Below are 23,597 nucleotides of genomic sequence, written 5' to 3'. Positions count from 1 at the left end.
TGAACTAAATTTGTCAGAAGGCAGGCTAGGCTGCATGGCGTGCATATCCAGGATGATGCCTGAGAAACTTATGAAATGTGTTGGGCCTTCCACTATGTGTTCATTGAGATTGTTGAAGACATCTCTTAGCTTGTCTAGATCTACCGGGGGGTATGTCCAGGTGTTCAATGAGCAGAAAATCGTCCGGATAATGGATAACCCTGTGATACTGGGCCTGGTGTGACAGATTCAAGTGAGGGACTGGGCGAAAACGTCAGCTTTGTCGGCGAAGTGGCGACAAAAGAGTTCCATGTCTGTGAGGCTCCAGTCAGAGCTGATCTGGAACTGGGCAAGTCTCGCTGCTGCTTTGGCTGAAAACGACCGATGGTAGTCGTAGAAGGCAAAACCTCCATATTTGTAAGCAAGATCTGTCACTACATGAAGGTATAAGTCCAGCTCCTCCCTCCTGCTGAGGGTGGCTGAACAAAGTACGTCTCTGAACATCCCAAAGGCCAGGGCGAACTCAGCGGCTGACAGCTTACGACTAAGGCTGGGGTCTCTCGACTTGACAACCACTGAGACATCCCCCCAGGTGTATGATTTGTTGTCAGCTAAGTCATGGACTGAGATGAGCAGGGATGCCAATTGATGTCACTGGACGGGACACGATGAGCGGGGAGGACGATAGGTGTAGGGCCTTGTGTACCTGCAGAAGGAGAAGCTGTCATCGGGACCATGACCAGGTCAGGGAGGGCGAACTTTCAAAGGTGTGACTCTGGTCTGGACGTCCGAACTGCAGCTAAGGGGGAGACCAAAGAGTGCAGCTGGGCCCCGTGGATGGATTGTAGGAATGCCTGTTGGGCCCAGCCGCAGGCAGGAAGAGGAGCCTGAAAAGCTCTGCCTTCCTGGCCATAGCGGGAAAGGGAATATCCCTGCGACTCAGCTCAGCTATGAGTTTGGGGATGTTCCATCCCCTGAGGGACTGCAGGTAGCTGCGCTCTGAGCCCGCTTGGGGGGGTAACAGAGGGGCGGGTGTGAAGTCCCCGCTGCCAGCCTGCGACATGGTTTCCGGACAGAAGACAAAAGGGGGCGGGGTGCTCATATTCAAGAGGAATCATAGCCATAGGATAGAGAGCGGAGCGGTAAAGAGAAAACTCAGAGAGGAGGAAAAGTATGAATACCAGGACAGTATGAATAACCCTCTCTGAACACTCTTTTAACTGTAGGATGCGCCGCTCAGCCTCCAGGCCGTCAAATGGAAGGTCTGAGGGTTTGGATGTAATACCGGTCCTTGATGGAGCAGGTCCTTCCGAACTGGTAGGGGCCAGGGAGGATACACAGATAGGGCCTTCAGAGAGGAAAACCAAGTCCTCCTGGGCCACCAGGGGGCAAGCAGAACAACTTCTGCCCGGTCCTGAATAATCTTCCGAACCACTAGGGGCAAAAGGGGAAAAGGAGGGAAGGCATGAGCCAGGCTGAAGTCCCACGGGAAGGACAGAGCATCCATCCCCAAGGACTCTGTTTTCTCTCTCCAGGGGGAAGAACGCCGGTAGTTTTTTGTTGAGACTGGAGGCAAAAAGATCCACTGTGGGGAGACCCCATCTTAGCACCACCTCCTGGAACGTGCCTTGATGTAGTTCCCAACCGCTGGAACTGATGCTCACCCTGCTCAGAAAGTCCGCCAGCACATTTTCTGACCCCTTGATGTGGACTGCTCTTACTGAAGGGACATAGATCTCTGCCCAGGACAGAATCTGCTGTGTCAATGACAGAAGCGATTCCGAGCGAGTGCCCCCTTGCTTGTTCAGGTATGCCACTGTTGTGGCATTGTCTGAAAATATTAATAGGTCCTTTGAATAGACCCTCTCTCCCAGAGAAATAAGGGCTTTCCTCACAGCCGGAAGCTCTCTGAAATTTGAGGAGTGACCTGCTTCCTCTGGCAACCAAGCTCCTTGTGCTTGCCAGTCCTGTGAGTGAGCACCCCAACCCCACAGACTGGCATCTGTGGTCATTTTGACCGGACAATGTTGTGTCCAATCCTTTCCTCTCTGTAGATGTTCTCGCTGCTCCCACCAGGCGAGATCTAGAAAATTCCCTTCTGGTAGTTTTACCAGCTGATCCAGAGAATTTTTCCTGCGATCCCAGTGGAGCAAAAGAAAAGCTTGAAGGGGTCTGGAGTGCAATTGGGCCCAAGGCACTCCTGGAATGGCCGCTGTCATTAGGCCCAGCAACTGCATGATCCGACGCAGGAAGGTCTGAGGGAGCAGTTTGAAGGCCTGCACAGAGAGAAGAATTTTCACAATTTTTTTTTCGGGAAGAAAAATCTTTAGGGCAACAGAGTCTATTAGATAACCCAGGAAAAGTATGCTCTGTGAAGGTACTAGGCAAGACTTCTGCTGGTTGACCTTCCACCCTAATTTTTGAAAGGTCCGCAAAACCAACTGTAGGTCTTGAATAAGGGACTCCTTGTCCTGAGAAAAAAAATCAAAAAATCGTCTAGATATGGGACGATTGATACACTTTGAATCCGAAAAAAGGCCATGACTTCGGCCATGATTTTTGTAAAAATCCTCGGTGCTGCCGAGAGACCAAAAGGAAGGGCATTGAACTGCCAGTGAGAAGGCTCGTTTTCCACGAGCACTGCAAACCTGAGGAACCTTCGGTGGCTCTGGCAGATTGGTACATGAAGATAAGCATCCTGAAGGTCCAGGGTCACCATGAAGACCTTTGGCAACAACAGATTTCTTACCGAATAAATGTTCTCCATTCGGAAATGTCTGTAAACTATGAATTGGTTCAGGACTCTTAAATTTATGACCATACGAAAGCCGCCGGAAGCTTTCTTGACCAGAAAGACATGAGAATAAAATCCCCGGAACTTCTGAATTTCTGGGACAGGAGAAATAACTCCCTCTGTTTCCCACACAGAAATCAAATTTGACATGGCTTGCCGTCTCTTGGTCTCTCGGCAGGTGGGTAAGAGAAAATTTCTGGGGAGGAAGACTTTTGAATTCCAACCTGTAACCTTTTTCCAGAGTTTGAAGGATAAAGGAATTGGTGGAAATCTCTGCCCATTCCTTGATGAAATGGCACAGTCTTCCCCCTACCCCTAACCTGGCGTCACTGGGTATTTTTCAACAGAAATACAGTAGAAACTCCTGTTTTCTCGGTGGCCTCTTTAAAAGAAAGTCCCGTCTCATATGATGGACAGCGCAGGAGACGGGACGTCCTTTTACAGAGGTTGCCGTGTAAACAGGAAATACTTTTATGTGTACGGCACTCATCCCGCCCTCTCCCCGTCCCCTCCAAGGCAGCCAGTATGTATATCTTTTGTGGTCCCAGCCCTCAGGGATTTGTTGGGGGCCACAAAAGATATAAATGTCAAAATTACCAGGCCGGCCAACCGAAACGCGGGCCACTATTGGCCCGCGGGCCGGACTTTGGGCATGTCTGCTCTAGACCTAAACCCTATTGAGCATCTTTGGGGCATCCTCAAACCGAAGGTGGAGAAGCGCAAGGTCTCTAACATACACCAGCTCTGCAATTTTACACTGTTATACAAGCTGTACACTCACTACTTTTTTTTTTTAGCAAAGTGTAATTTCTTCAGTGTTGTCACATGAAAAGATATTATAAAATATTTACAAAATGTGAGGGGTGCACTCACTATATATATATATATATATATATATATATATATATATATATATATACACAGTGGGGACGGAAAGTATTCAGACCCCCTTACATTTTTCACTTTGCTATATTGCAGCCATTTGCTAAAATCATTTAAGTTAATTTTTTTACTCATTAATGTACACACAGCACCCCATATTGACAGAAAAACACAGAATTGTTGAAATTTTTTGCAGATTTATTAAAAAAGAAAAAACTGAAATATCACATGGTCCTAAGTATTCAGACCCTTTGCTCAGTATTTAGTAGAAGCACCCTTTTGATCTAATACAGCCATGAGTCTTTTTGGGAAAGATGCAACAAGTTTTTCACACCTGTATTTGGGGATGCTCTGCCATTCCTCCTTGCAGATCCTCTCCAGTTCTGTCAGGTTGGATGGTAAACGTTGGTGGACAGCCATTTTTAGGTCTCTCCAGAGATGCTCAATTGGGTTTAAGTCAGGGCTCTAGCTGGGCCATTCAAGAACAGTCACGGAGTTGTTGTGAAGCCACTCCTTTGTTATTTTAGCTGTGTGTTTAGGGTCATTGTCTTGTTGGAAGGTAAACCTTCGGCCCAGTCTGAGGTCCTGAGCACTCTGGAGAAGGGTTTTGTCCAGGATATCCCTGTACTTGGCCGCATTCATCTTTTCCTCGATTGCTACCAGTCATCCTGTCTCTGCAGCTAAAAAACACCCCCACAGCATGATGCTACCACCACCATGCTTTACTGTTGGGACTGTATTGGAGAGGTGATGAGCAGTGCCTGACTTTCTCCACACATACCGCTTAGAATTAAGGCCAAAAAGTTCTATCTTGGTCTCATCAGACCAAAGAATCTTATTTCTCACCATCTTGGAGTCCTTCAGGTGTTTTTTAGCAAACTCCATGTGGGCTTTCATGTGTCTTGCACTGAGAAGAGGCTTCCGTCGGGCCACTCTGCCATAAAGCCCTGACCCCTCCCTGTCCCCTCCGAGGCTGTAAATGAGCATGGATCAGGCTGCACTGATGGCAATGGTGAGTCTGCATTCATGACAATGGTGGTGCTGCATTCAGGGCAATGTGGGTGCTGCATTCAGGACAATGTGGGTGGTGCATTCAGGACAACATGGGTGCTGCATTCAGGACAACATGGGTGCTGCATTCAGAACAATGGGGGTGCTGCATTCATGGCAATGGGGGTGCTGCATTCAGGGCAATGGGGGTGCTGCATTCAGAGCAATGGGGGTGCTGCATTCAGGGCAATGGGGGTGCTGCATTCATGGCACTTGTGAGGCTGCAGATGGGCACTGATTAGGCTGCATTGATGGGCACTGACCCTTATTTTGCTTCACAGTTCATTATTTAAAATTTAAGATTTTTTTCCCTGAAACTTCCCTCTTAAAGTGAAGGTGCGTGTTATAAGCCGATAAAGACGGTATATCCAAATAAGCCACAAGCTTATCTTTTCACCACACACAGCCACAAAGGCAGGAGAATTCTTGTTGGGCAGTGTATTAGTGCTCGGACAAACACAGACCGAATTTTAATGGTTCAAAGAATGTCAGGCAAAATGGTCGGCCCTCACGCATGTTCACTTCATCAAATCTGGCCCTCTTTGAAAAAAGTTTGGACACCCCTGGTCTAGAGACATGCTTAGCCAGTCCATCACCTTTACCCTCAGCTTCTTTAGCAAGGCAGTGGTCATCTTGGAGGTGTGTTTGGGGTCGTTATCATGTTGGAATACTGCCCTGTGGCCCAGTCCCTGAAGAGAGGGGATCATGCTCTGCTTCAGTATGTCACAGAATGTTGGCATTCATGGTTCCCCCAATGAACTGTAGATCCCCAGTGGTCTGGGGCAGCACTCATGCAGCCCCGGACCATGACACTCCCACCACCATGCTTGACTGTAGTCAAGACACAGTTGTCTTTGTACTCCTCACCTGGTTGCTGCCACACACGCTTGACACCATCTGAACCAAATACGTTTATCTTGGTCTCATCAGACCACAGGACACGGTTCCAGTATTCCATAATCTTAGTCTGCTTGTCTTCAGCAAACTGTTTGTGGGCTTTCTTGTGCATCATCTTTAGAAGAGGCTTCCTTCTGGGACAACAAACATGCAGACCAATTTGATGCAGTGTGCCGCATATGGTCTCAGCACTGACAGGTTGGACCCCCTCCCCTCCAACCTCTATAGCAATGCTGGCAGCACTCAGACATCTATTTCCCAAAGACAACCTCTGGATATGACACTGAGCACTGCACTCAACTTCTTTGGTTGATCCATGGCGAGGCTTGTTCTGAGTGGAACCCGTCCTTTTAAATCGCTGTATGGTCTTGGCCACCATGCTGCAGCTCAGTTTCAGGGTCTTGGCAATTTTTTAACCTAGGCCATCTTTATGTGATGTACAACTCTTTTTTCAGATTCTCAGAGAGTTATTTGCCATGAGGTGCCATGTTGACCTTCCAGTGACCAGTATGAGAGTGTGAGAGCGATAACACCAAATTTAACACACCTGCTCCCCATTAACACCTGAGACCTTGTAACACTAATGAGTCACATGACACCGGGGAGGAAAAATGGCTAATTGGGCCCAATTTGGCCATTGTACTCACTGTACTCACCAGCGGTTTAGACATTAATGGCTGTGTGTTGAGTTATTTTGAGGAGACAGCAAATTTACAATGTTATACAAGCTTTACACTCACTACTTTACATTGTAGCAAAGTGTCATTACTTCAGTGTCGTCACATGAAAATATATAATAAAATATTTACAAAAATGTGAGGGGTGTACTCACTTTTGTGAGATACTGTATATGTATATTTATAGTCGTGGCCATATGACCGAGAGAGATGTGAATCACATAAACATGCAACAAGACGTACAACATAAATAGACCTGAAGTGTGCCTTCATGGTCTGGTCGGTATGCCAAGAAAAGGGGGCAAAAGACTCAGATAGGGAAATAACTCTTTATTGATGTCTTGTGTTTATTGAGCCAGCTTGGTGAAGGCTTGTGCCATTTCTTCCTGAGGATTTGGGATGTAGGTGGCAAAGCAAGCGGACTTCCATCGGCCTAGTTTCTTGAATACGTGGTCTGGTACTCCATGTTGGGAGGCAGCTGAGGCTGCTCCAATCCGGAAGGAATGTCAAGAGAACTGACTGGGGTTGAAGTCCAAGTTACTTAGGAGGATCCTGACAAGGTTGACAAACTGGCTGCCACTGAGAGGGCTGGTTAGAAAGGGTAGCAATGGGCTATCTTCAAATTGGCTGGGTAGCCGGGATAGTAGTCGGTCGAGGACCGTCACTGGGCACCAGGCGTTGTTAGTCTGAAATAGGTTGATGTCAACCCCTGGGCCAGTTTGTTATATTTTGCTGACTGTGGGATGAAGGGTAATGGTTCAGAAAGCGAGTCAGGTGATGTCGGAGCAGTATCTGACTGCTGGAGCAGCTGACGGTAAATTTGATAGGTCGAAGGAAACCGTAGAAAGCCAGGTAGACGGCAGCTCGGATGACTAGGCTGGACAAAGCCCCAAAGGGGGAACAAGTGAGGATTTCAGACATATCTCTGAAGATGGATAGGTAGGCGTTTGCAACTGGCTACAGGTTGGTTTTTTTTGGTTCTTCTGTATGCCTCATATGAGTTACTTGACTGCGTGGGCCGGGAATACTGACAGTTTACTGGGGTCCTGTAAGAAAATGCTGGACGCTGGATAGGTATAGCCTGATGGTGTTGTAAGCAAGGGCTAGCTGGGTATAGCAATATGATATGAAGGCTAGGACGTGTCTAACGTCACCTATCGCTGCTCCTGGGAAAGAGGCCAAAAACTTGTGGTAAGTGTTCCAAGAGCAGTGCGATAGCCCTTCAGTGTGTTGCATTCCAAGGATTGGTTGATGAGCTGGGTTGCGTTGGCGAGGTGCGATTTTAATGGTGGGACAGGAGTAGTGGGGTCGGCTCCAGGCCCCTGCTGGAAAAACAAGGTGAGGTTGAAACGGGACAGTGCATCGGCAGAGATGTTGTTTTAGCCTCGAATATGTCTACAGAAAAAAAGTGGTAACGGAGTGAGAGCTGTGGTGACGGAGTGACAATTTATTTGTAAAATAGCAGATTATATTATAGAAGGTGTCGATCTGTGATACAGGACACAATCCAATGTAATATATTTGCATAAATATAAGACAATTATACAGAATAAGATACAAAATAATTAACAATAAGCATATTGGTTACAAAAAGACACTCATCAATTCATAAAAGTTCAATGAACATGATCGATTTTACATGGTAGGTAAAATTTGTATTAGCATCAGTTTATTAACTCGACGCACGCTTCATGGCTCTTGCCAATCATCAGGAGTAAGATGCTCTGAAAATAAATCAGTAATATCTATAAGTAAGGATATCCTTTAAACTGAGAAACAATCTCTCAAAATAAAGGTGTGTAACTTACAATGCGGCCAAATGGTGGCGCCCAACCTTAGATCCAATGGAAGAAGAGGGACATGGATGATCATCTCACCCGGGGCTGAGGTGAGGAATCCCATCCAAGCCAGAGACAGCAGCCAGGTGAAGACCATGTGACCATGTCACTACCATGTGATTCTGATGTGTTCTTATCAGTCCACACTGCTCTGCAATGGTAAGAAAATGAAACCATGTGAAATGAATGTGTGTGAGTAATGAATGGAGCCTATATCAGCGAGTGAAGTGATGAATGGTGGTGTGAAGTGTATGAGCTAAAAAGAACAAAGAAACAAGCCCGCAAATAATGAAATAAAAAAGTTAATAATTGTAACCAAATCAAAAGTGGATGGCGGACTATGTGGTGTGAAAACTAGAAATAAGCCCAAAGAGATGTAGTGATGTGTATGAAGCAAATTAAATTACCTTGTGTGAGTCTGTGACTGGAGACATGCCTGCTGTCCTGCTTGTGTGAATGGTTCATGTGAAATGGTCAGCTGGCCAGCCTGAGCAGCTTATATCCGGCATAGGGCAGGTCCCAACCAGCACCATGAGCCCCAATAGGATGGAAGGAGGGAGTATGTTCAATGCTTAGGCAGGTTAATGCACCGAGCAGAACATTCAATCATGATGCCGATGCATAGAAGGCAAGGCCCCAGCCCCCAACCTGTATAAGGAATAAGTGGGGGGAAGGGAAAAGACTGCCATGCATTGCAACCCCGGGGTCAGACAAGGCACCCCATCACCCCCATTCCCCCCGGCAAGGGGGCCCATCCATGGCCGAAAGATGAAGTACACTATATAGTATCCCATAGAATGTGTCTAATTGCTGGCAAGGAAAACCAGAATATAGAATTATAGATGTATATGATGATATGAAGGTATGGAAAGAAAAATGGCTCATTGTAAGGGAAACCATAGTATAGAGTTATAAACGTATATGATGGTATGAAGGTTAGAAAGAAAAATGACTCATTGTAAGGGAAATGTAAAGGTGGATAAGTGATAGACTATTATTGTAAGGGGGGCCGGTCGCTGGAAAAGTGGGTATCTTCTACCCTCTTTCGGCCATGGATGGGCCCCCTTGCCGGGGGGAGTGGAGGTGATGGGGTGCCTTGCCTAACCCCGGGGTTGCGATGCATGGAGGAGCCTGAACGCATCAGATATATCTTCTTTGGATAGCCAGGCTCCGGGACCTATCCCAATAATGGTTTGGATGGTCAAGTCAGCTGAGGCATACTTAAGGGAAAATTCCTCGTAGGGAATCGGGGAGTTCAGGCTGGGGATGTGAAAAGAATGGGGCGCAGACAAGTAATACACTAAGCGGAGTTTATTACTAAACTTGCCATTGACAAGCCCAATAGGGCTGACTCTCCACACTGGGAAAGGTTACTGTGGGAAGGGGCCCATAATAAAGCCTTTATCCACTTCTGACTGCAGTAAGGAGTCAATTGCTTGTGTGCCGATGCCTGCTGACTGGACGTTGCTGCATTCGTGTGTAGTGAGGGGTAAAGTGATGAGGCCGGTGTGGAACCCTTCTGTGAAGCCGTGCACCAGGATAATGGCTAGTGGGGTGTGTAGAGAGTATAAACAAAAAACAAAGAAAAACTGCACTAAGGTGTATCAAATAATGTGCTAGGAGCACAATTGAAATAAAATATTGAAGTGAACAGTCTAAATGATAAAAGCAGCTTTTCTTCAGCACAACAAAAAAACAGTGTAATATAAAAAGAATAATAGAATCGCGCTACAACATTAACTCAATAGTGTATGATAAATCAATATTAATACCCGTGGAACATAAATATATGTGGCATGATCAGATTCCACAAATTGATAAAGTGCCAAAAATAGGAACATAAATAGGTTACGTCGTCCAGGGGCCAAAGTGATGAGGTGTGGAACCCTTCTGTGAAGCCGTGCACCAGGATAATGGCTAGTGGGGTGTGTAGAGAGGTAGAAGCCCAACCAGCTGACATCTATGGGGCCTAGTCAGGACTTTCCCTCCTGTTTGACTTAACAGGTGGTGCCCGGATGAGCTTTATGGCATACTGTGCAAATATGGAGTAGCCTGCACTGGCTATGGAAGCATCCGCCATGATTAAAATTGTTGCAAATGGGGGCTCCTCCTAGAGAAAAGTTAGGCCATCCTAGTCTATCTGCTGGTCATGATTGATCAAGGGCCAGGAGGCCCTGACTGGTGCCGGAGGAGGAAGGAGGTTAGAAGGGGCGTCTTGTAGTCGCCTAAGATCTCCAATTTGCCATGTGGCTAGCGGACTGGCAAATGGTGCACAGCAGTGAGCGGAGGTCTGCGAAATGGCAGTAGAATAGCGCCATGTCAGAAACGCTCCAGTCTGTCTTGACCTGGAACTGGCTGAGCTTGACAGTTGCCTTGGCCAAAAATGAGCGGTGGTAATCATAAAATGCGTGCCCTCCATACTTGTACCCTAGGTCTGTGACTGAATGGAGATATAGGTCCAGCTCTTCCCTGCTGTTGGGGGCAGCTGAGCAGACAACATCCTTGAACATCCCGAAAGCCAAAACAAATTCGGTGACTGTAAGTTTGAGGGTGAGCCTGGGGTCTTTCGACTTAATGACCACCGAGACGTCCCCCCAGGCATATGCTCTGTTGTCGGCCACATCGTGCACCGAAATCAGCAGAGATGATAAATTTACGTCCTTGCCCTCCAAGATGACCATCCTAAGGCTGGCAGGGACAAGGTGAGCAGGGAGGACAGTAGAAGAGGACTCTGGCGTACCTGCAGGAGGGGATGCCAGCGCCGTGACCACGACTGGGTCAGGGAGGGTCGTGGGAGGGTGAGCCTCCGGGGCTGCGACTCTGGTCTGCACATCAGTAACTGTTGCGGACAGTGAGGAGAACATGGAGTGCAGCTGAGAGATGGCCCCGTATATGGACTGCAAGGATGCCTGAGGGGCACTGGGTCCTGTAGCAGCTGTCGGCGGGAAGAGTAGCCTGAATAGCTCTGCTTTCCTGGCCGTAGCAGGGTAGGGAATGGCCTTGTGACTAAGCTCAGCTATGATCTTGGGAGTGGTCTAAGTGCATAGGGGCTTCAGGCTGCCACTCTCTGAGCCCGTAGAGGGTGACAAAGGGGTGGGTGTGAGGTTATCACTGCCGGCCTGTGACATGACCCCGACTGTAAAAAATAAGGGGGTGCAAATGTTATGAAGAGATGTAGTATTGGACAGAAGGCAAGTGGGGCACAGTGACCGGGTTTTTGGAGAAGGATCCGTGAACTACACACTAGAGTCACTCCCTAGCACGAGGTCCTGGCACAGATCGAGACTGGGTCGACTGGAAACCTGCGATGAGGGTGACATAAGAGTAACATGTATGTTCCTTTAGCTGAGAAGAAAATGACTTACCCTTGCCATGCTATTAGCCCTGGTGGAATGCGACTGTATGTTTCTCTCTCTCTCTCTCTCTCTCTCTCTCTCTCTCTCTCTCCCTCTCTCTCTCTATCTATCTATCTATCTATCTATCTATCTATCTATCTATCTATCTATCTATCTATCTATATATATATATCTATATATCTTTATTTTTTTCTGGGGAGAAGCGACCAACCTGGTGTAGGATGAAAAACCTGAACTCGACTGACCTGAGGAAAAGACAGAGAGGATGATGAGTATGCCACTGAAGATAAATGTATAACTGCATGTTGCTACATGAATGCGAGGCTGATTGGGTGCCCCCGTGGTGTGTTTGTAATCTGGTTTGTGAACGGAATGTTTTGACGCTACTGGAGATAAGCTGACGTTTGCGTGGTTGCGAAGGTCACTATGAGTGCTTTAGGCTGCTGCGACAAAATTGTGTGATTGCAAGGGTCTCAGTCTGGTGTGCTGTGACGATATTACATGGCCGCAAGGGCCTCAGTCTGGTTTACTGAGATGATATTGCATGGTCGCAACGTTCCCGGTGAATTTCCTGCTGCTGGGACGATATTGTGTGATTGCAAGGGTCTCAATGATTATGAGGTTTGATTTGAGACGATATTGCGTGGTTGCAAGGGTCTCTGCGAGTGTCAGGCTGCTGAGACGGTATTGCTTTTGCAAGGGTCTCGTACGAGTATCAGGTTGTTGGGCAGAGACTGCGTGGTGGCAGAAGGGGGTTTATATATTTTATTTTATATAATATAGTGAGGGGTAGCTGAGACAATATTCCATTTTTCAAGGGTCTCAACAAGAGTGACAGGCTGTTGATATGGTTTTTCGAGGAAGCAGGGTCTCAACGAATGGGAGTTGGGTTGGTGAGAAAAGGATGGAAACACCTGGCTTGTTTGACGGTTTGACGGTTTCACGGAACCCCTAAGCAGGTAGTACAAGGAATAAGGACAACATCCTTCCGATTCCTAAGTTCCGTAGGAGGAACTAACGAATGACCTGGGGGACAACGAATGGTAAGGAATAGGTATGACATAAAGAGAGCGGTGCCGAATCTTTATCTGCGACAGTGAGCCATGCAAGTGGTTCGCGGCAGACTGTGGCAGGAGTGCAACCTATCGGGAAGGTGTGGTGTGGGTGTAATTCGTAAGTTGCACTGTGGCATCTGAACACATGATATGGGTGACACTGCGAGTGGCTACGAATTTGACATAAGAAAACATGGTAACCTGTGACAGTGGCCACGTGACTGGGTCCGCATCGTTCTGTAGCGGGTATGCAACGTATCCGAAGAGTGTGGTGGGGCGCCGTGTATGACGCTCACAGCATGACTCGGTTTTTTGGCAAGTAACGGGGGGGACGGGGGGGGGGACACCGTGTGCGAATGATTCGTAAGTTCCATGATGAGAACTGAACACAGTATGGAGGATACAATGAATGGCAACGATTTCGGACAAGATGCGAATACAAAGTAATGACTCCTACCTGCGACAGCGAGCAAAGCTTGATTGACGAACCACGAATGAGCAACCGCAAAGTACTACCTGGGAACAGTAGTCTCACAAACACGCAGTGAGCTGAAGAGTCGGCCTGGTGACGTAATGAATCACGCACTGGAACCGACAATGAGTATGGGTGAGTGGGCTGCTTAAATACCCTCCGGGGTCCTCCCATAAATTCAAGCCACTGTACTGGCCTTCTTTTATATATATATATATATATATATATATATATATATATATATATTGTATTTTTATGCCTCTGAGTGCAGATGTTAATGGATTATCACTGTTACTTATGCATGGTTCAGTCTTGAGGAGTTTTGTTGTTTTATTTAATTTGGCAACAAGCGTAGTTTTTTCTTTTCACATATTCTGATAGATTGTGAACATGTGCTCTTGCCCATGCATGGCACAATAATAGCTTCAATTAACTGCCAGCTTCCCCATCTGTACAGATTCCCCTTCCATTCTTTCCCCTGCTGTTCTTTTCAGCCAATGGAAGTAATAAGAAATACCTGGTACTTCTGGGTATGGAGATTATGTGACATGTCTCCCTTCTCCTCATGTGACAGCACTGGTGCTTAATGTTTGGCTGTTCAGGCACCCAGTGCTGTGGGGGTTGAATAAGGGTCCTAAGTCTTGGGTAAGCTCTAAGTTCCATCTTGGACAGGGCTAATTGGAGGAAACCTTTTTTACCATAAAGAGACAGTGTGGTGGACTCTCCCAATAGATAGATAAATGACACCAGGAGCCTTCAGAGCTAGATCAGAATTAGTGCCACTGGGGTACTAAGGCTTTCTTGTCACACTAGAACAAATGCCAATGATCCTGTGCTAGCCTGCCAGTAGCGCTTCACAGATTATTTTAGTTGTTTCTTTTAAAGCCCCGTACACACCACTAGTTTGTTTTCGTACAACCCAGAAACCTAAAGGAAATGTTAGGTGCAGTTCACAACTGAATTGCCTCTAGTTTATATTGCTTTGCCAAATTTAGCTCTCAAAGAAGTAAGACACAGAATATAGGTTTCTGTATATCAGATCCGAGCCTTAAAGGTCCCGTACTGTCAACTGAACTGTCGGCTCTTTATTGGGGCTTTTTATAGGCTTGGTTACACAAGCATCAGTAAGAGCAAATTTCCATATAAGGTAACAAACAGTATATTTCAACATACATCACGCTAGACTTACACATCTGGAAAGACTTAAGTTAGTCTTACATGTACTGACACGCACACATTTATGCAGAGAAATGAAAAACTATTTTAAGTAGAACTCTAACCTATTATTTCCAACCTTATCAGAAACAAACTGACAGCTCAGATTGGAGCTGCTGTACTAGCAAACCAATTAGTACAGCAATCTCACCTGCTGTGCTATTGTGTTCTGGCAGGGGTGTGCCCCACCCACCAGAACACTCCAGTCAGCACTCTGAGTCATTGTCTGAGAGCCATGAACGGGAGCCGGTTGGCAGACCTTTTCTGGTCATGAGCCTATTTGGCTGGCTTCTGGTGGACCAGCTGCCATACACACCCAATGTCGGACGGTTTCTATTGAACCGGCCGTTGATGGCCGACATTCGGCCCGTGTGTACTAGGCCTAAGACTGTATTCTGTTGCTTATTATAAGTCGTGGTCCTGTGTTGGTTTGTATAAAACTATCTCCCTTGGTGTGCCAGAAGTTCGCCACATGTAGCTTCCTGCATCACATTAAAAGGTCAACCAATCAGGAATCTGCAAGAGTAGAGTTGGTTAATCTCAGCATTCCCTCTATTATATACAGTATATCACATAACAGTCTGTGTTCTTGTTTATATGCATGTTGTTTCTTTGTTTTTGAAGACATGTCTTGAATACCAGTAAGCCTCATCCACAATGCTATACAGACTACCCTTATTAGAGCAGTGATTAAAAATTAACCAATTGAAAAGTGACATTGATTAAATATTTATTTTTAGTCAAAGCGCAGGTCCCGTGTTGACATTTGCAAATTTCACTTTTTATTCCCTTTATCCCGTCTCCTGTGTTTTGCTGGCTTTCTGGAGAGATTTACATTTCCTTTATACTTAATGGCTTGCAGCGTTAATCATTTTTTTTTTTTTAAGCATTAGTGGTAAGCTGTTACATTGAACAAAAAAGGGCAGCAAATTAAAACGGCCATATTGGATTGTCTGGATCAGATGTGTTCCCACACAGGAAATCTATGTATTCACAAGAAACGATCCACAGTACTTTGAACTTCATTGAGGTTGACTGGCAATTCATCTGCAAACATTAAATGGATGAAATGTCAAAAAGAAAACAACACTCAATGTGTATTTTTAATATGTTAAGCTTTTTTTTTTTAACCCATTTATGCCCTAGAGTGTCAATGATTTGGTTTGCTGCAACTGATACAAAAACTGGATATATGAAATACATTTTAGACTCTGAGACATTTTACATTTATTTCTCAGAAACTTCAAACCATAGAAAGAGTAATTAAGGGAACATTGTGGTGTCACAAAAATTATTATTCTTACATAGTTGTTAATCCCCTAATATAGAATATCCCTAGCATACAGCCACCACTGTTAACACCAGCAATATAGACTTAAAGCTGAACTCCAAGCAAAACTAAGTACACAGGTATAATGCCTACATCATAAGGGAGTTCTTTTGCTTGGTCGGCCCCGCACTTACCCCCGCTATGGCGCGGGCATCGCTTCCATCCGGGTGACGGGCAGTGGCTTCCCCTGCATCTCCTCCTCGGCATCACTCCTCCCTCCTCCTCCTAGGCCAATAGGAACCCTTTCTCCTTTCGGCCAATCAGGAAAGGGTCTTAAAACCCACTTCCTGATTGGCCCGGGAGGAGAATCTGTGTGACAATAGCAAATATTAATTCGCTATTGTCACACAACTGGGTGGGCTCGGAGTGGAGTGCTCTGCTCCCCGAGCCCACCCTTTTTTGAAGCCTATTAGAACCTCAGGCTCTAATCAAGTGCTTAAAAAAAAAAAGCCAGAAAAAAACAACTAATGTGCCCTGTATTATGGGCTGCCACTGATAGGCACACACATTCTGTCTCCCCCCCCCCAGCTCTCTGTTCACTGGATTTGCCTGACAGCAGCAGGAGCCAATGGTCCCAGCTGTTCTCAGCAAAGCCTACGAGACAAGGAAGAAATTGAGTAAAGACATGCAGCAGGGCACAGTGCTGGATCCATACAGGAGTCAGGTAAGTGTTAGGAAGGCATGGCCAAATCTAAGGGGTGCTGGGGTGGGCTGAGCCCCCCAAGATTTTAGTGGTGCCCCCCTAGGCTGTTCTGAACGCTGTGTGGGGCTAAGTGCTCCTGCAGGATTTCCTGATTGCACACAGACCTTGGGGGAGTAGGATGTACCCATAACCTCGGCGCTGGCCCCTTGCATCATCACTCACTACTGTCACTTATTAACCAGTTGCCGACCGCCTCACGACAATATACGTCGGCAGAATGGCACGGGCAGGCAGAATCACGTACCTGTACGTGATCTGCCTCTCGTGGGCGGGGGGTCCGATCGGACCCCCCCGGTGCCCGAGGCAGTCGGCTTCTGTCCAGGAGCAATCAGACGTGAGGGGGAGTCCATCCACTCGTGCCCCCCCCTCGCGATAGCTCCCAGCCAATGAGAATTTTCCTCTGCCTCTGTATAGTAAACAGAGGCAGAGGAAGTGATGTCATCACTCCTCGGCTCGGTATTTTCCGTTCCGACGCCGAGGAGAGAAGACATCCGAGTGAGTATAAAACACACACACACACACACACAGTAGAACATGCCAGGCACACATTACACCCCCCGATCACCCCCCAATCACCCCCCCCCCCCCCCGTCACACTGACACCAAGCAGTTTTTTTTTTTTCTGATTACTGCATTGGTGTCAGTTTGTGACAGTTAGTGTGGTAGGGCAATTAGTATTAGCCCCCTTTAGGTCTAGGGTACCCCTAACCCCCCCTATTAAAGTTTTAAGTTTTAACCCCTTGATCACCCCCCGTCGCCAGCAATCGTTTTTCTGATCGCTGTATTAGTGTCACTGGTGACGCTAGTTAGGGAGGTAAATATATAGGTTCGCCGTCAGTGTTTTATAGTGACAGGGACCCCCATATACTACCTAATAAATGTTTTAACCCCTTGATTGCCCCCTAGTTAACCCTTTCACCAGTGATCACTGTATAACTGTTACGGGTGACGCTGGTTAGTTCGTTTATTTTTTATAGTGTCAGGGCACCCGCCGTTTATTACCGAATAAAGGTTTAGCCCCCTGATCGCCCGGCGGTGAAATAACTTAGGTTTTAGGGTCAGATAGGGTCTGCATCGCCCCAGGCAGCGTCAGGTTAGCGCCAGTAGCGCTAACACCCACGCACGCAGCATACACCTCCCTTAGTGGTATAGTATCTGAACGGATCAATATCTGATCCGATCAGATCTATACTAGCGTCCCCAGCAGTTTAGGGTTCCCAAAAACGCAGTGTTAGCAGGATCAGCCAAGATACCTGCTAGCACCTGCGTTTTGCCCCTCCGCCCGGCCCAGCCCAGCCCAGCCCACCCAAGTGCAGTATCGATCGATCACTGTCACTTACAAAACACTAAATGCATAACTGCAGCTTTCGCAGAGTCAGGCCTGATCCCTGCGATTGCTAACAGTTTTTTTGGTAGCGTTTTGGTGAACTGGCAAGCACCAGCCCCAGGCAGCGTCAGGTTAGTGCCAGTAGCGCTAACACCCACGCACGCACCGTACACCTCCCTTAGTGGTATAGTATCTGAACGGATCAATATCTGATCCCATTAGATCTATACTAGCGTCCCCAGTAGTTTAGGGTTCCCAAAAACGCAGTGTTAGCGGGATCAGCCCAGATACCTGCTAGGACCTGTGTTTTGCCCCTCCGCCCGGCCCAGCCCAGCCCACCCAAGTGCAGTATCGGTCGATCACTGTCACTTACAAAACACTAAACGCATAACTGCAGCGTTCGCAGAGTCAGGCCTGATCCCTGCGATTGCTAACAGTTTTTTTGGTAGCGTTTTGGAGAACTGGCAAGCATCAGTGGCCTAGTACACCCCGGTCGTAGTCAAACCAGCACTGCAGTAACACTTGGTGACGTGGTGAGTCCTATAAGTGCAGTTCAAGCTGGTGAGGTGGCAAGCACAAGTAGTGTCCCGCTGCCACCAAGAAGAGGACAAACACAGGCCCGTCATGCCCATAGTGCCCTTCCTGCTGCATTCGCCAATCCTAATTGGGAACCCACCACTTCTGCAGCACCCGTACTTCCCCCATTCACATCCCCAACCAAATGCAGTCGGCTGCATGAGAGGCATTTTCTTTATGTCCTCCCGAGTACCCCTACCCAACGAACCCCCCCAAAAAAGATGTTGCGTCTGCATCAAGCGCGGATATAGGCGTGACACCTGCTATTATTGTCCCTCCTGTCCTGGCAATCCTGTTCTTTTCATTGGTGAATGTTTTGAACGCTACAATACACTAGTTGAGTATTAGCATAGGGTACAGCATTGCACAGACTAGGCACACTTTCACAGGGTCTCCCAAGATGCCATCGCATTTTGAGAGACCCGAACCTGGAACCGGTTACAGTTACAAAAGTTACAGGTGATATATGCCGAAGCATGGGGGCAGCAGGGGCGGAGGAGCGATTTGCTCCTAACTTTTGGGGTGGATGCCCCCCTGTTTCGGCATATATAAATGGTGCATGTATGCCCATCATTAGAAGTGGGTGGATGAAGGGAGGTATTCTAATGGTGGGCATACCCACCGATCAATCTCTTTTTTTTCGTTCAGACCACAGGCTGCATGAAAAAAAAAGATTACAATATATGCCCAACAAGGACCAGCAATGTACTGGTATGTTGCTGGACTTTGAGTGGTTATACCAGAATGATGCCTGCAGGTTTAGGTATCATCTTGGTATCATTCTTTTCAGCCAGCGGTCGGCTTTCATGTAAAAGCAATCCTAGCGGCTAATTAGCCTCTAGACTGCTTTTACAAGCAGTGGGAGGGAATGCCCCCCCCCACCGTCTTCCATGTTTTTCTCTGGCTCTCCTGTCCCAACAGGGAACCTGAGAATCCAGCCGGTGATTCAGCCAGCTGACCATAGAGCTGATCAGAGACCAGAGTGGCTCCAAACATCTCTATGGCCTAAGAAACCGGAAGCTACGAGCATTTCATGACTTAGATTTTGCCGGATGTAAACAGCGCCATTGGAAATTGGGAAGGCATTTTATCACACCGATCTTGGTGTGGTCAGATGCTTTGAGGGCAGAGGAGAGTTCTAGGGTCTACTAGACCCCAATTTTTTCAAAAAAGAGTACCTGTCACTACCTATTGCTATCATAGGGGATATTTACATTCCCTGAGATAGCAATAAAAATGATAAAAAAAAAATGAAAGGAACAGTTTAAAAATAAGATAAAAAAGCAAAAAAATAATAAAAAAAAAGCACCCCTGTCCCCCCCTGCTCTCGCGCAAAGGCGAATGCAAGCGTCGGTCTGGCGTCAAATGTAAACAGAAATTGCACCATGCATGTGAGGTATCACCGCGAAGCTCAGATCGAGGGCAGTAATTTTAGCAGTAGACCTCCTCTGTAAATCTAAAGTGGTAACCTGTAAAGGCTTTTAAAAATGTATTTAGTTTGTCGCCACTGCACATTTGTGTGCAATTTTAAAGCATGTCATGTTTGGTATCCATGTACTCAGCCTAAGATCATCTTTTTTATTTCATCAAACATTTGGGCAATATAGTGTGTTTTAGTGCATTAAAATTTAAAAAAGTGTGTTCCCCCCCCCCAAAAAAAATGCATTTGAAAAATCGCTGCGCAAATACTGTGTGAAAAAAAAAAAAAATGAAACACCCACCATTTTAATCTGTAGGGCATTTGCTTTAAAAATATATATATAATGTTTGGGGGTTCAAAGTAATTTTCTTGCAAAAAAAAAAAAAATTTTCATGTAAACAAAAAGTGTCAGAAAGGGCTTTGTCTTCAAGTGGTTAGAAGAGTGGATGATGTGTGACATAAGCTTATAAATGTTGTGCATAAAATGCCAGGACAGTTCAACCCCCCCCCCCCCCCCCAAATCACCCCATTTTGGAAAGTAGACACCCCAAGCTATTTGCTGAGAGGCTGTTGTGGAAAATTTTATATTAATGTATTGTCAAAAGAGTCTCCCAGTGTGTGTTCAATCACAGCCCGCTCTAAAGAGCTGACTGGGGCAGACTGACACTGGCTGAGACCTGTTAGGTAGTGGAAAACTTCCTGGTGTTTGGAGAGAGGTGTTTGCAGAGAGAGGACATGTCCGCCAGCAAAAGGATGCAATGCACAGAATGATCGTTTGGTGGGGATGCGTTCACTCTACAAAGACATTATCGGTTTAGCGGTGGTTTGCTCTGGTCACCCCTGGTATGCCTGATCAACATGTTTGGGGTGCCATGACATACACCTGCAGATAATCTCCCATGCACAAGGAACTTTAGTCATCATCATTTAGTATATTGTATCATGTCCTGTAGTAATTGGTGGTTGTTTTGTGTTCTGTTGTTAAACCCTTATATGGTCACTCACATCCTGTGAGGTCATATTCTGTGAGGTCACAAGCTTTGTAAGAGGTGTTATTGGCTGTTGGAGGCCGAACCCTCGAGCTTTGGGGACTTCCTGTTATGCTAATAAAGAGTGAGCACACGGTTGAGGAGTCAGTGTGATCTTGGAACTGGAACCGTAAACAGGTGTTTTGTCTAGTGGGCTGGATGGGGCACACACCAGAGGATGGATACGATCAAAAGGTGAGATGCATTCATATCATTAGACGAAATTGTTATTATGATTAGAAACAGGAGATTTGGCTGTGTGCTTTGAGTACAACCAAATTTCGCTGACAGAGGCATGTCGAGTCCATGGAATATTTTATATTGTGACACAAGTTGCGGGAAAAAGACAAATTTTTTTTTTTTGCACAAAGTTGTCACTAAATGATATATTGCTCAAACATGCCATGGGAATATGTGAAATTACACCCCAAAATACATTCTGTTGCTTCTCCTGAGTATGGGGATACCACGTGTGAGCAGGCATGTACTGGCCATTGGGACTACAGGGAGTTTCCCGGTGGGCCGATGGCTCAGTGGGCCGATTTCAGTGACAGTGGACCGCTGCCTCCCCCTGGTCCTCTGTCCCCCCCCCGCAGTGCTCACCTCCTCTCCCTGGCTAGTTATGCAGCGCGCCTGAATACAGACATGATGCTCAGGAGTCAACACTGAGAAGCTCATCATACGATCTGGAAGGAGGGCGGCCTCACTTTCCTGCCTAATCTTGTCCCATGGGGGGGGGGGGGGGAGCACCAAACTGATTCTTTGCCCCAGGTGAAATAATGTCTAGCTTCCCCACTGGTACTGCCTATAAGAGAAATAATGTAGAACGGCTAGTGGGGGGGGGGCTTGGGTGGCAAGCCGGCATGGGAGAGACCTGTCAAAGTGGGCCAGTCTGGATGAAGTCCAGGGCCAAATTTTTGTCCCAGTCCAGCCCTGCGTGTGAGACTTTTTTGGAGCCTAGCCGCGTACAGGACCCCGAAAACCAAGCACCGCCTTCAGGCTTTCTAAGGGCGTAAATTTTTGATTTCACTCTTCACTGCCTATCACAGTTTCGGAGGCCATGGAATGCCCAGGTGGCACAAACCCCCCCCCAAAATGACCCTATTTTGGAAAGTAGACACCCTAAGCTATTTGCTGAGAGGTATAGTGAGTATTTTGCAGACCTCACTTTTTGTCACAAAGTTCTGAAAATTGAAAAAAGAATAAAAAAATGTTTTTTTCTTGCCTTTCTTCATTTTCAAAAACAAATGAGAGCTGCAAAATACTCACCATGCCTCTCAGCAAATAGCTTGGGGTGTCTACTTTCCAAAATGGGGTCATTTGGGGGGGGGGTGTGCCACCTGGGCATTCCATGGCCTCTGAAACTGTGATAGGCAGTGAAGAGTGAAATCAAAAATTTACGCCCTTAGAAATCCTGAAGGCGGTGATTGGTTTTTGGAGCCCCGTACGCGGCTAGGCTCCCAAAAAGTCCCACACATGTGGTATCCCCATACTCAGGAGAAGCAGCTAAATGTATTTTGGGGTGCAATTCCACATATGCCCATGGCCTGTGTGAGCAATATATCATTTAGTGACTTTAAGTGTTTGTAATTTTTTTTTTTTTTGTCATTATTCAATCACTTGGGACAAAAAAATAATATTCAATGGGCTCAACATGCCTCTCAGCAATTTCCTTGGGGTGTCTACTTTCCAAAATGGGGTCATTTGGGGGGGGGGTTTGTACTGCCCTGCCATTTTAGCACCTCAAATGACATAGGCAGTCATAAATTAAAGGCTGTGTAAATTCCAGAAAATGTAGCCTAGTTTGTAGGCGCTATAACTTTTGCGCAAACCAATAAATATACACTTATTGACATTTTTTTTACCAAAGAAATGTGGCTGAATACATTTTGGCCTAAATGTATGACTAAAATTGAGTTTATTGGATTTTTTTAATAACAAAAAGTAGAAAATATCATTTTTTTTCAAAATTTTCGGTCTTTTTCCGTTTATAGCGCAAAAAATAAAAACGGCAGAGGTGATCAAATACCATCAAAAGAAAGCTCTATTTGTTGGAAGAAAAGGACGCAAATTTAGTTTGGGTACAGCATTGCATGACCGCGCAATTAGCAGTTACAGCAACGCAGTGCCAAATTGTAAAAAGTGCTCTGGTCAGGAAGGGGGTAAATCCTTCCGGGGCTGAAGTGGTTAACACAGAAGCCCAAATCCTGTGTTTACAATTGACAGTACTCCTTTCCCCATGGTGCAAAGAAAACCCTGACTGTTCTCCCTGCTGTGCACATGACAACAGAGGAAGGGGTGGGGCGGGGGGGGGTGGGCTACATACACAGCCACTCTATTCTCAGGGGCAGCGCCTTCTGAATTCCACACCAGCAGCCTGCAATCCAGCTGTAAGTTGTAGCTGCTCTTCTGTGGAGGAGAGGAAGATTTATTGTGTAAGCATAAGACCATACAATATAAAAATCTATGTCGAAAGGAAAACAATGTGGCCAAACATACCAAGATGGCCTCTCCTAATGCCACTTCGATACTCAGATGCAGTGGCATTAGGTTGGCATGTAGAGCTCTTCCTTATGCATTTTGTGCGCATACACATTGTTCAGGCTGAGGGCTCTGAGGACTGGGAGCTGAGCGATCAACTGTGTTTGATCATACAGGTTTCGGTCTTAGAGATGACAGGGGGCAGTTGCACCTAGGATAGGGGCTGCAGCCATCATGTTATTTTTTGTGATTCCTGAACTTCTCTTTTAAGTAACATGTGCAGACTTTGTCCCTCCCTAAGTCTATGAGTGCACAGTGAAGGAGAAGCAGCACACTGATGAGCTCTTCTCTCTGCTCTCTCTTCATATCAGCATGTTTCTTGTTAGCACATGAGTACTGCAACGCACCTACATAGCTCCTTGTGCTACCTGTACCTCTCTGTCACGTACCTTACAGTGGAGCACGAGATAAAGAGGGTGGCCTCGTGCACGGTTCCGGTCCAAGCACCCCTGGTGGT

This window comes from Aquarana catesbeiana, linkage group LG03 (assembly GCF_042186555.1).
Source record: "Aquarana catesbeiana isolate 2022-GZ linkage group LG03, ASM4218655v1, whole genome shotgun sequence".
Classification (NCBI taxonomy): Eukaryota; Metazoa; Chordata; class Amphibia; order Anura; family Ranidae; genus Aquarana; species Aquarana catesbeiana.
Note: the sequence above shows the minus strand (reverse complement) of the source record.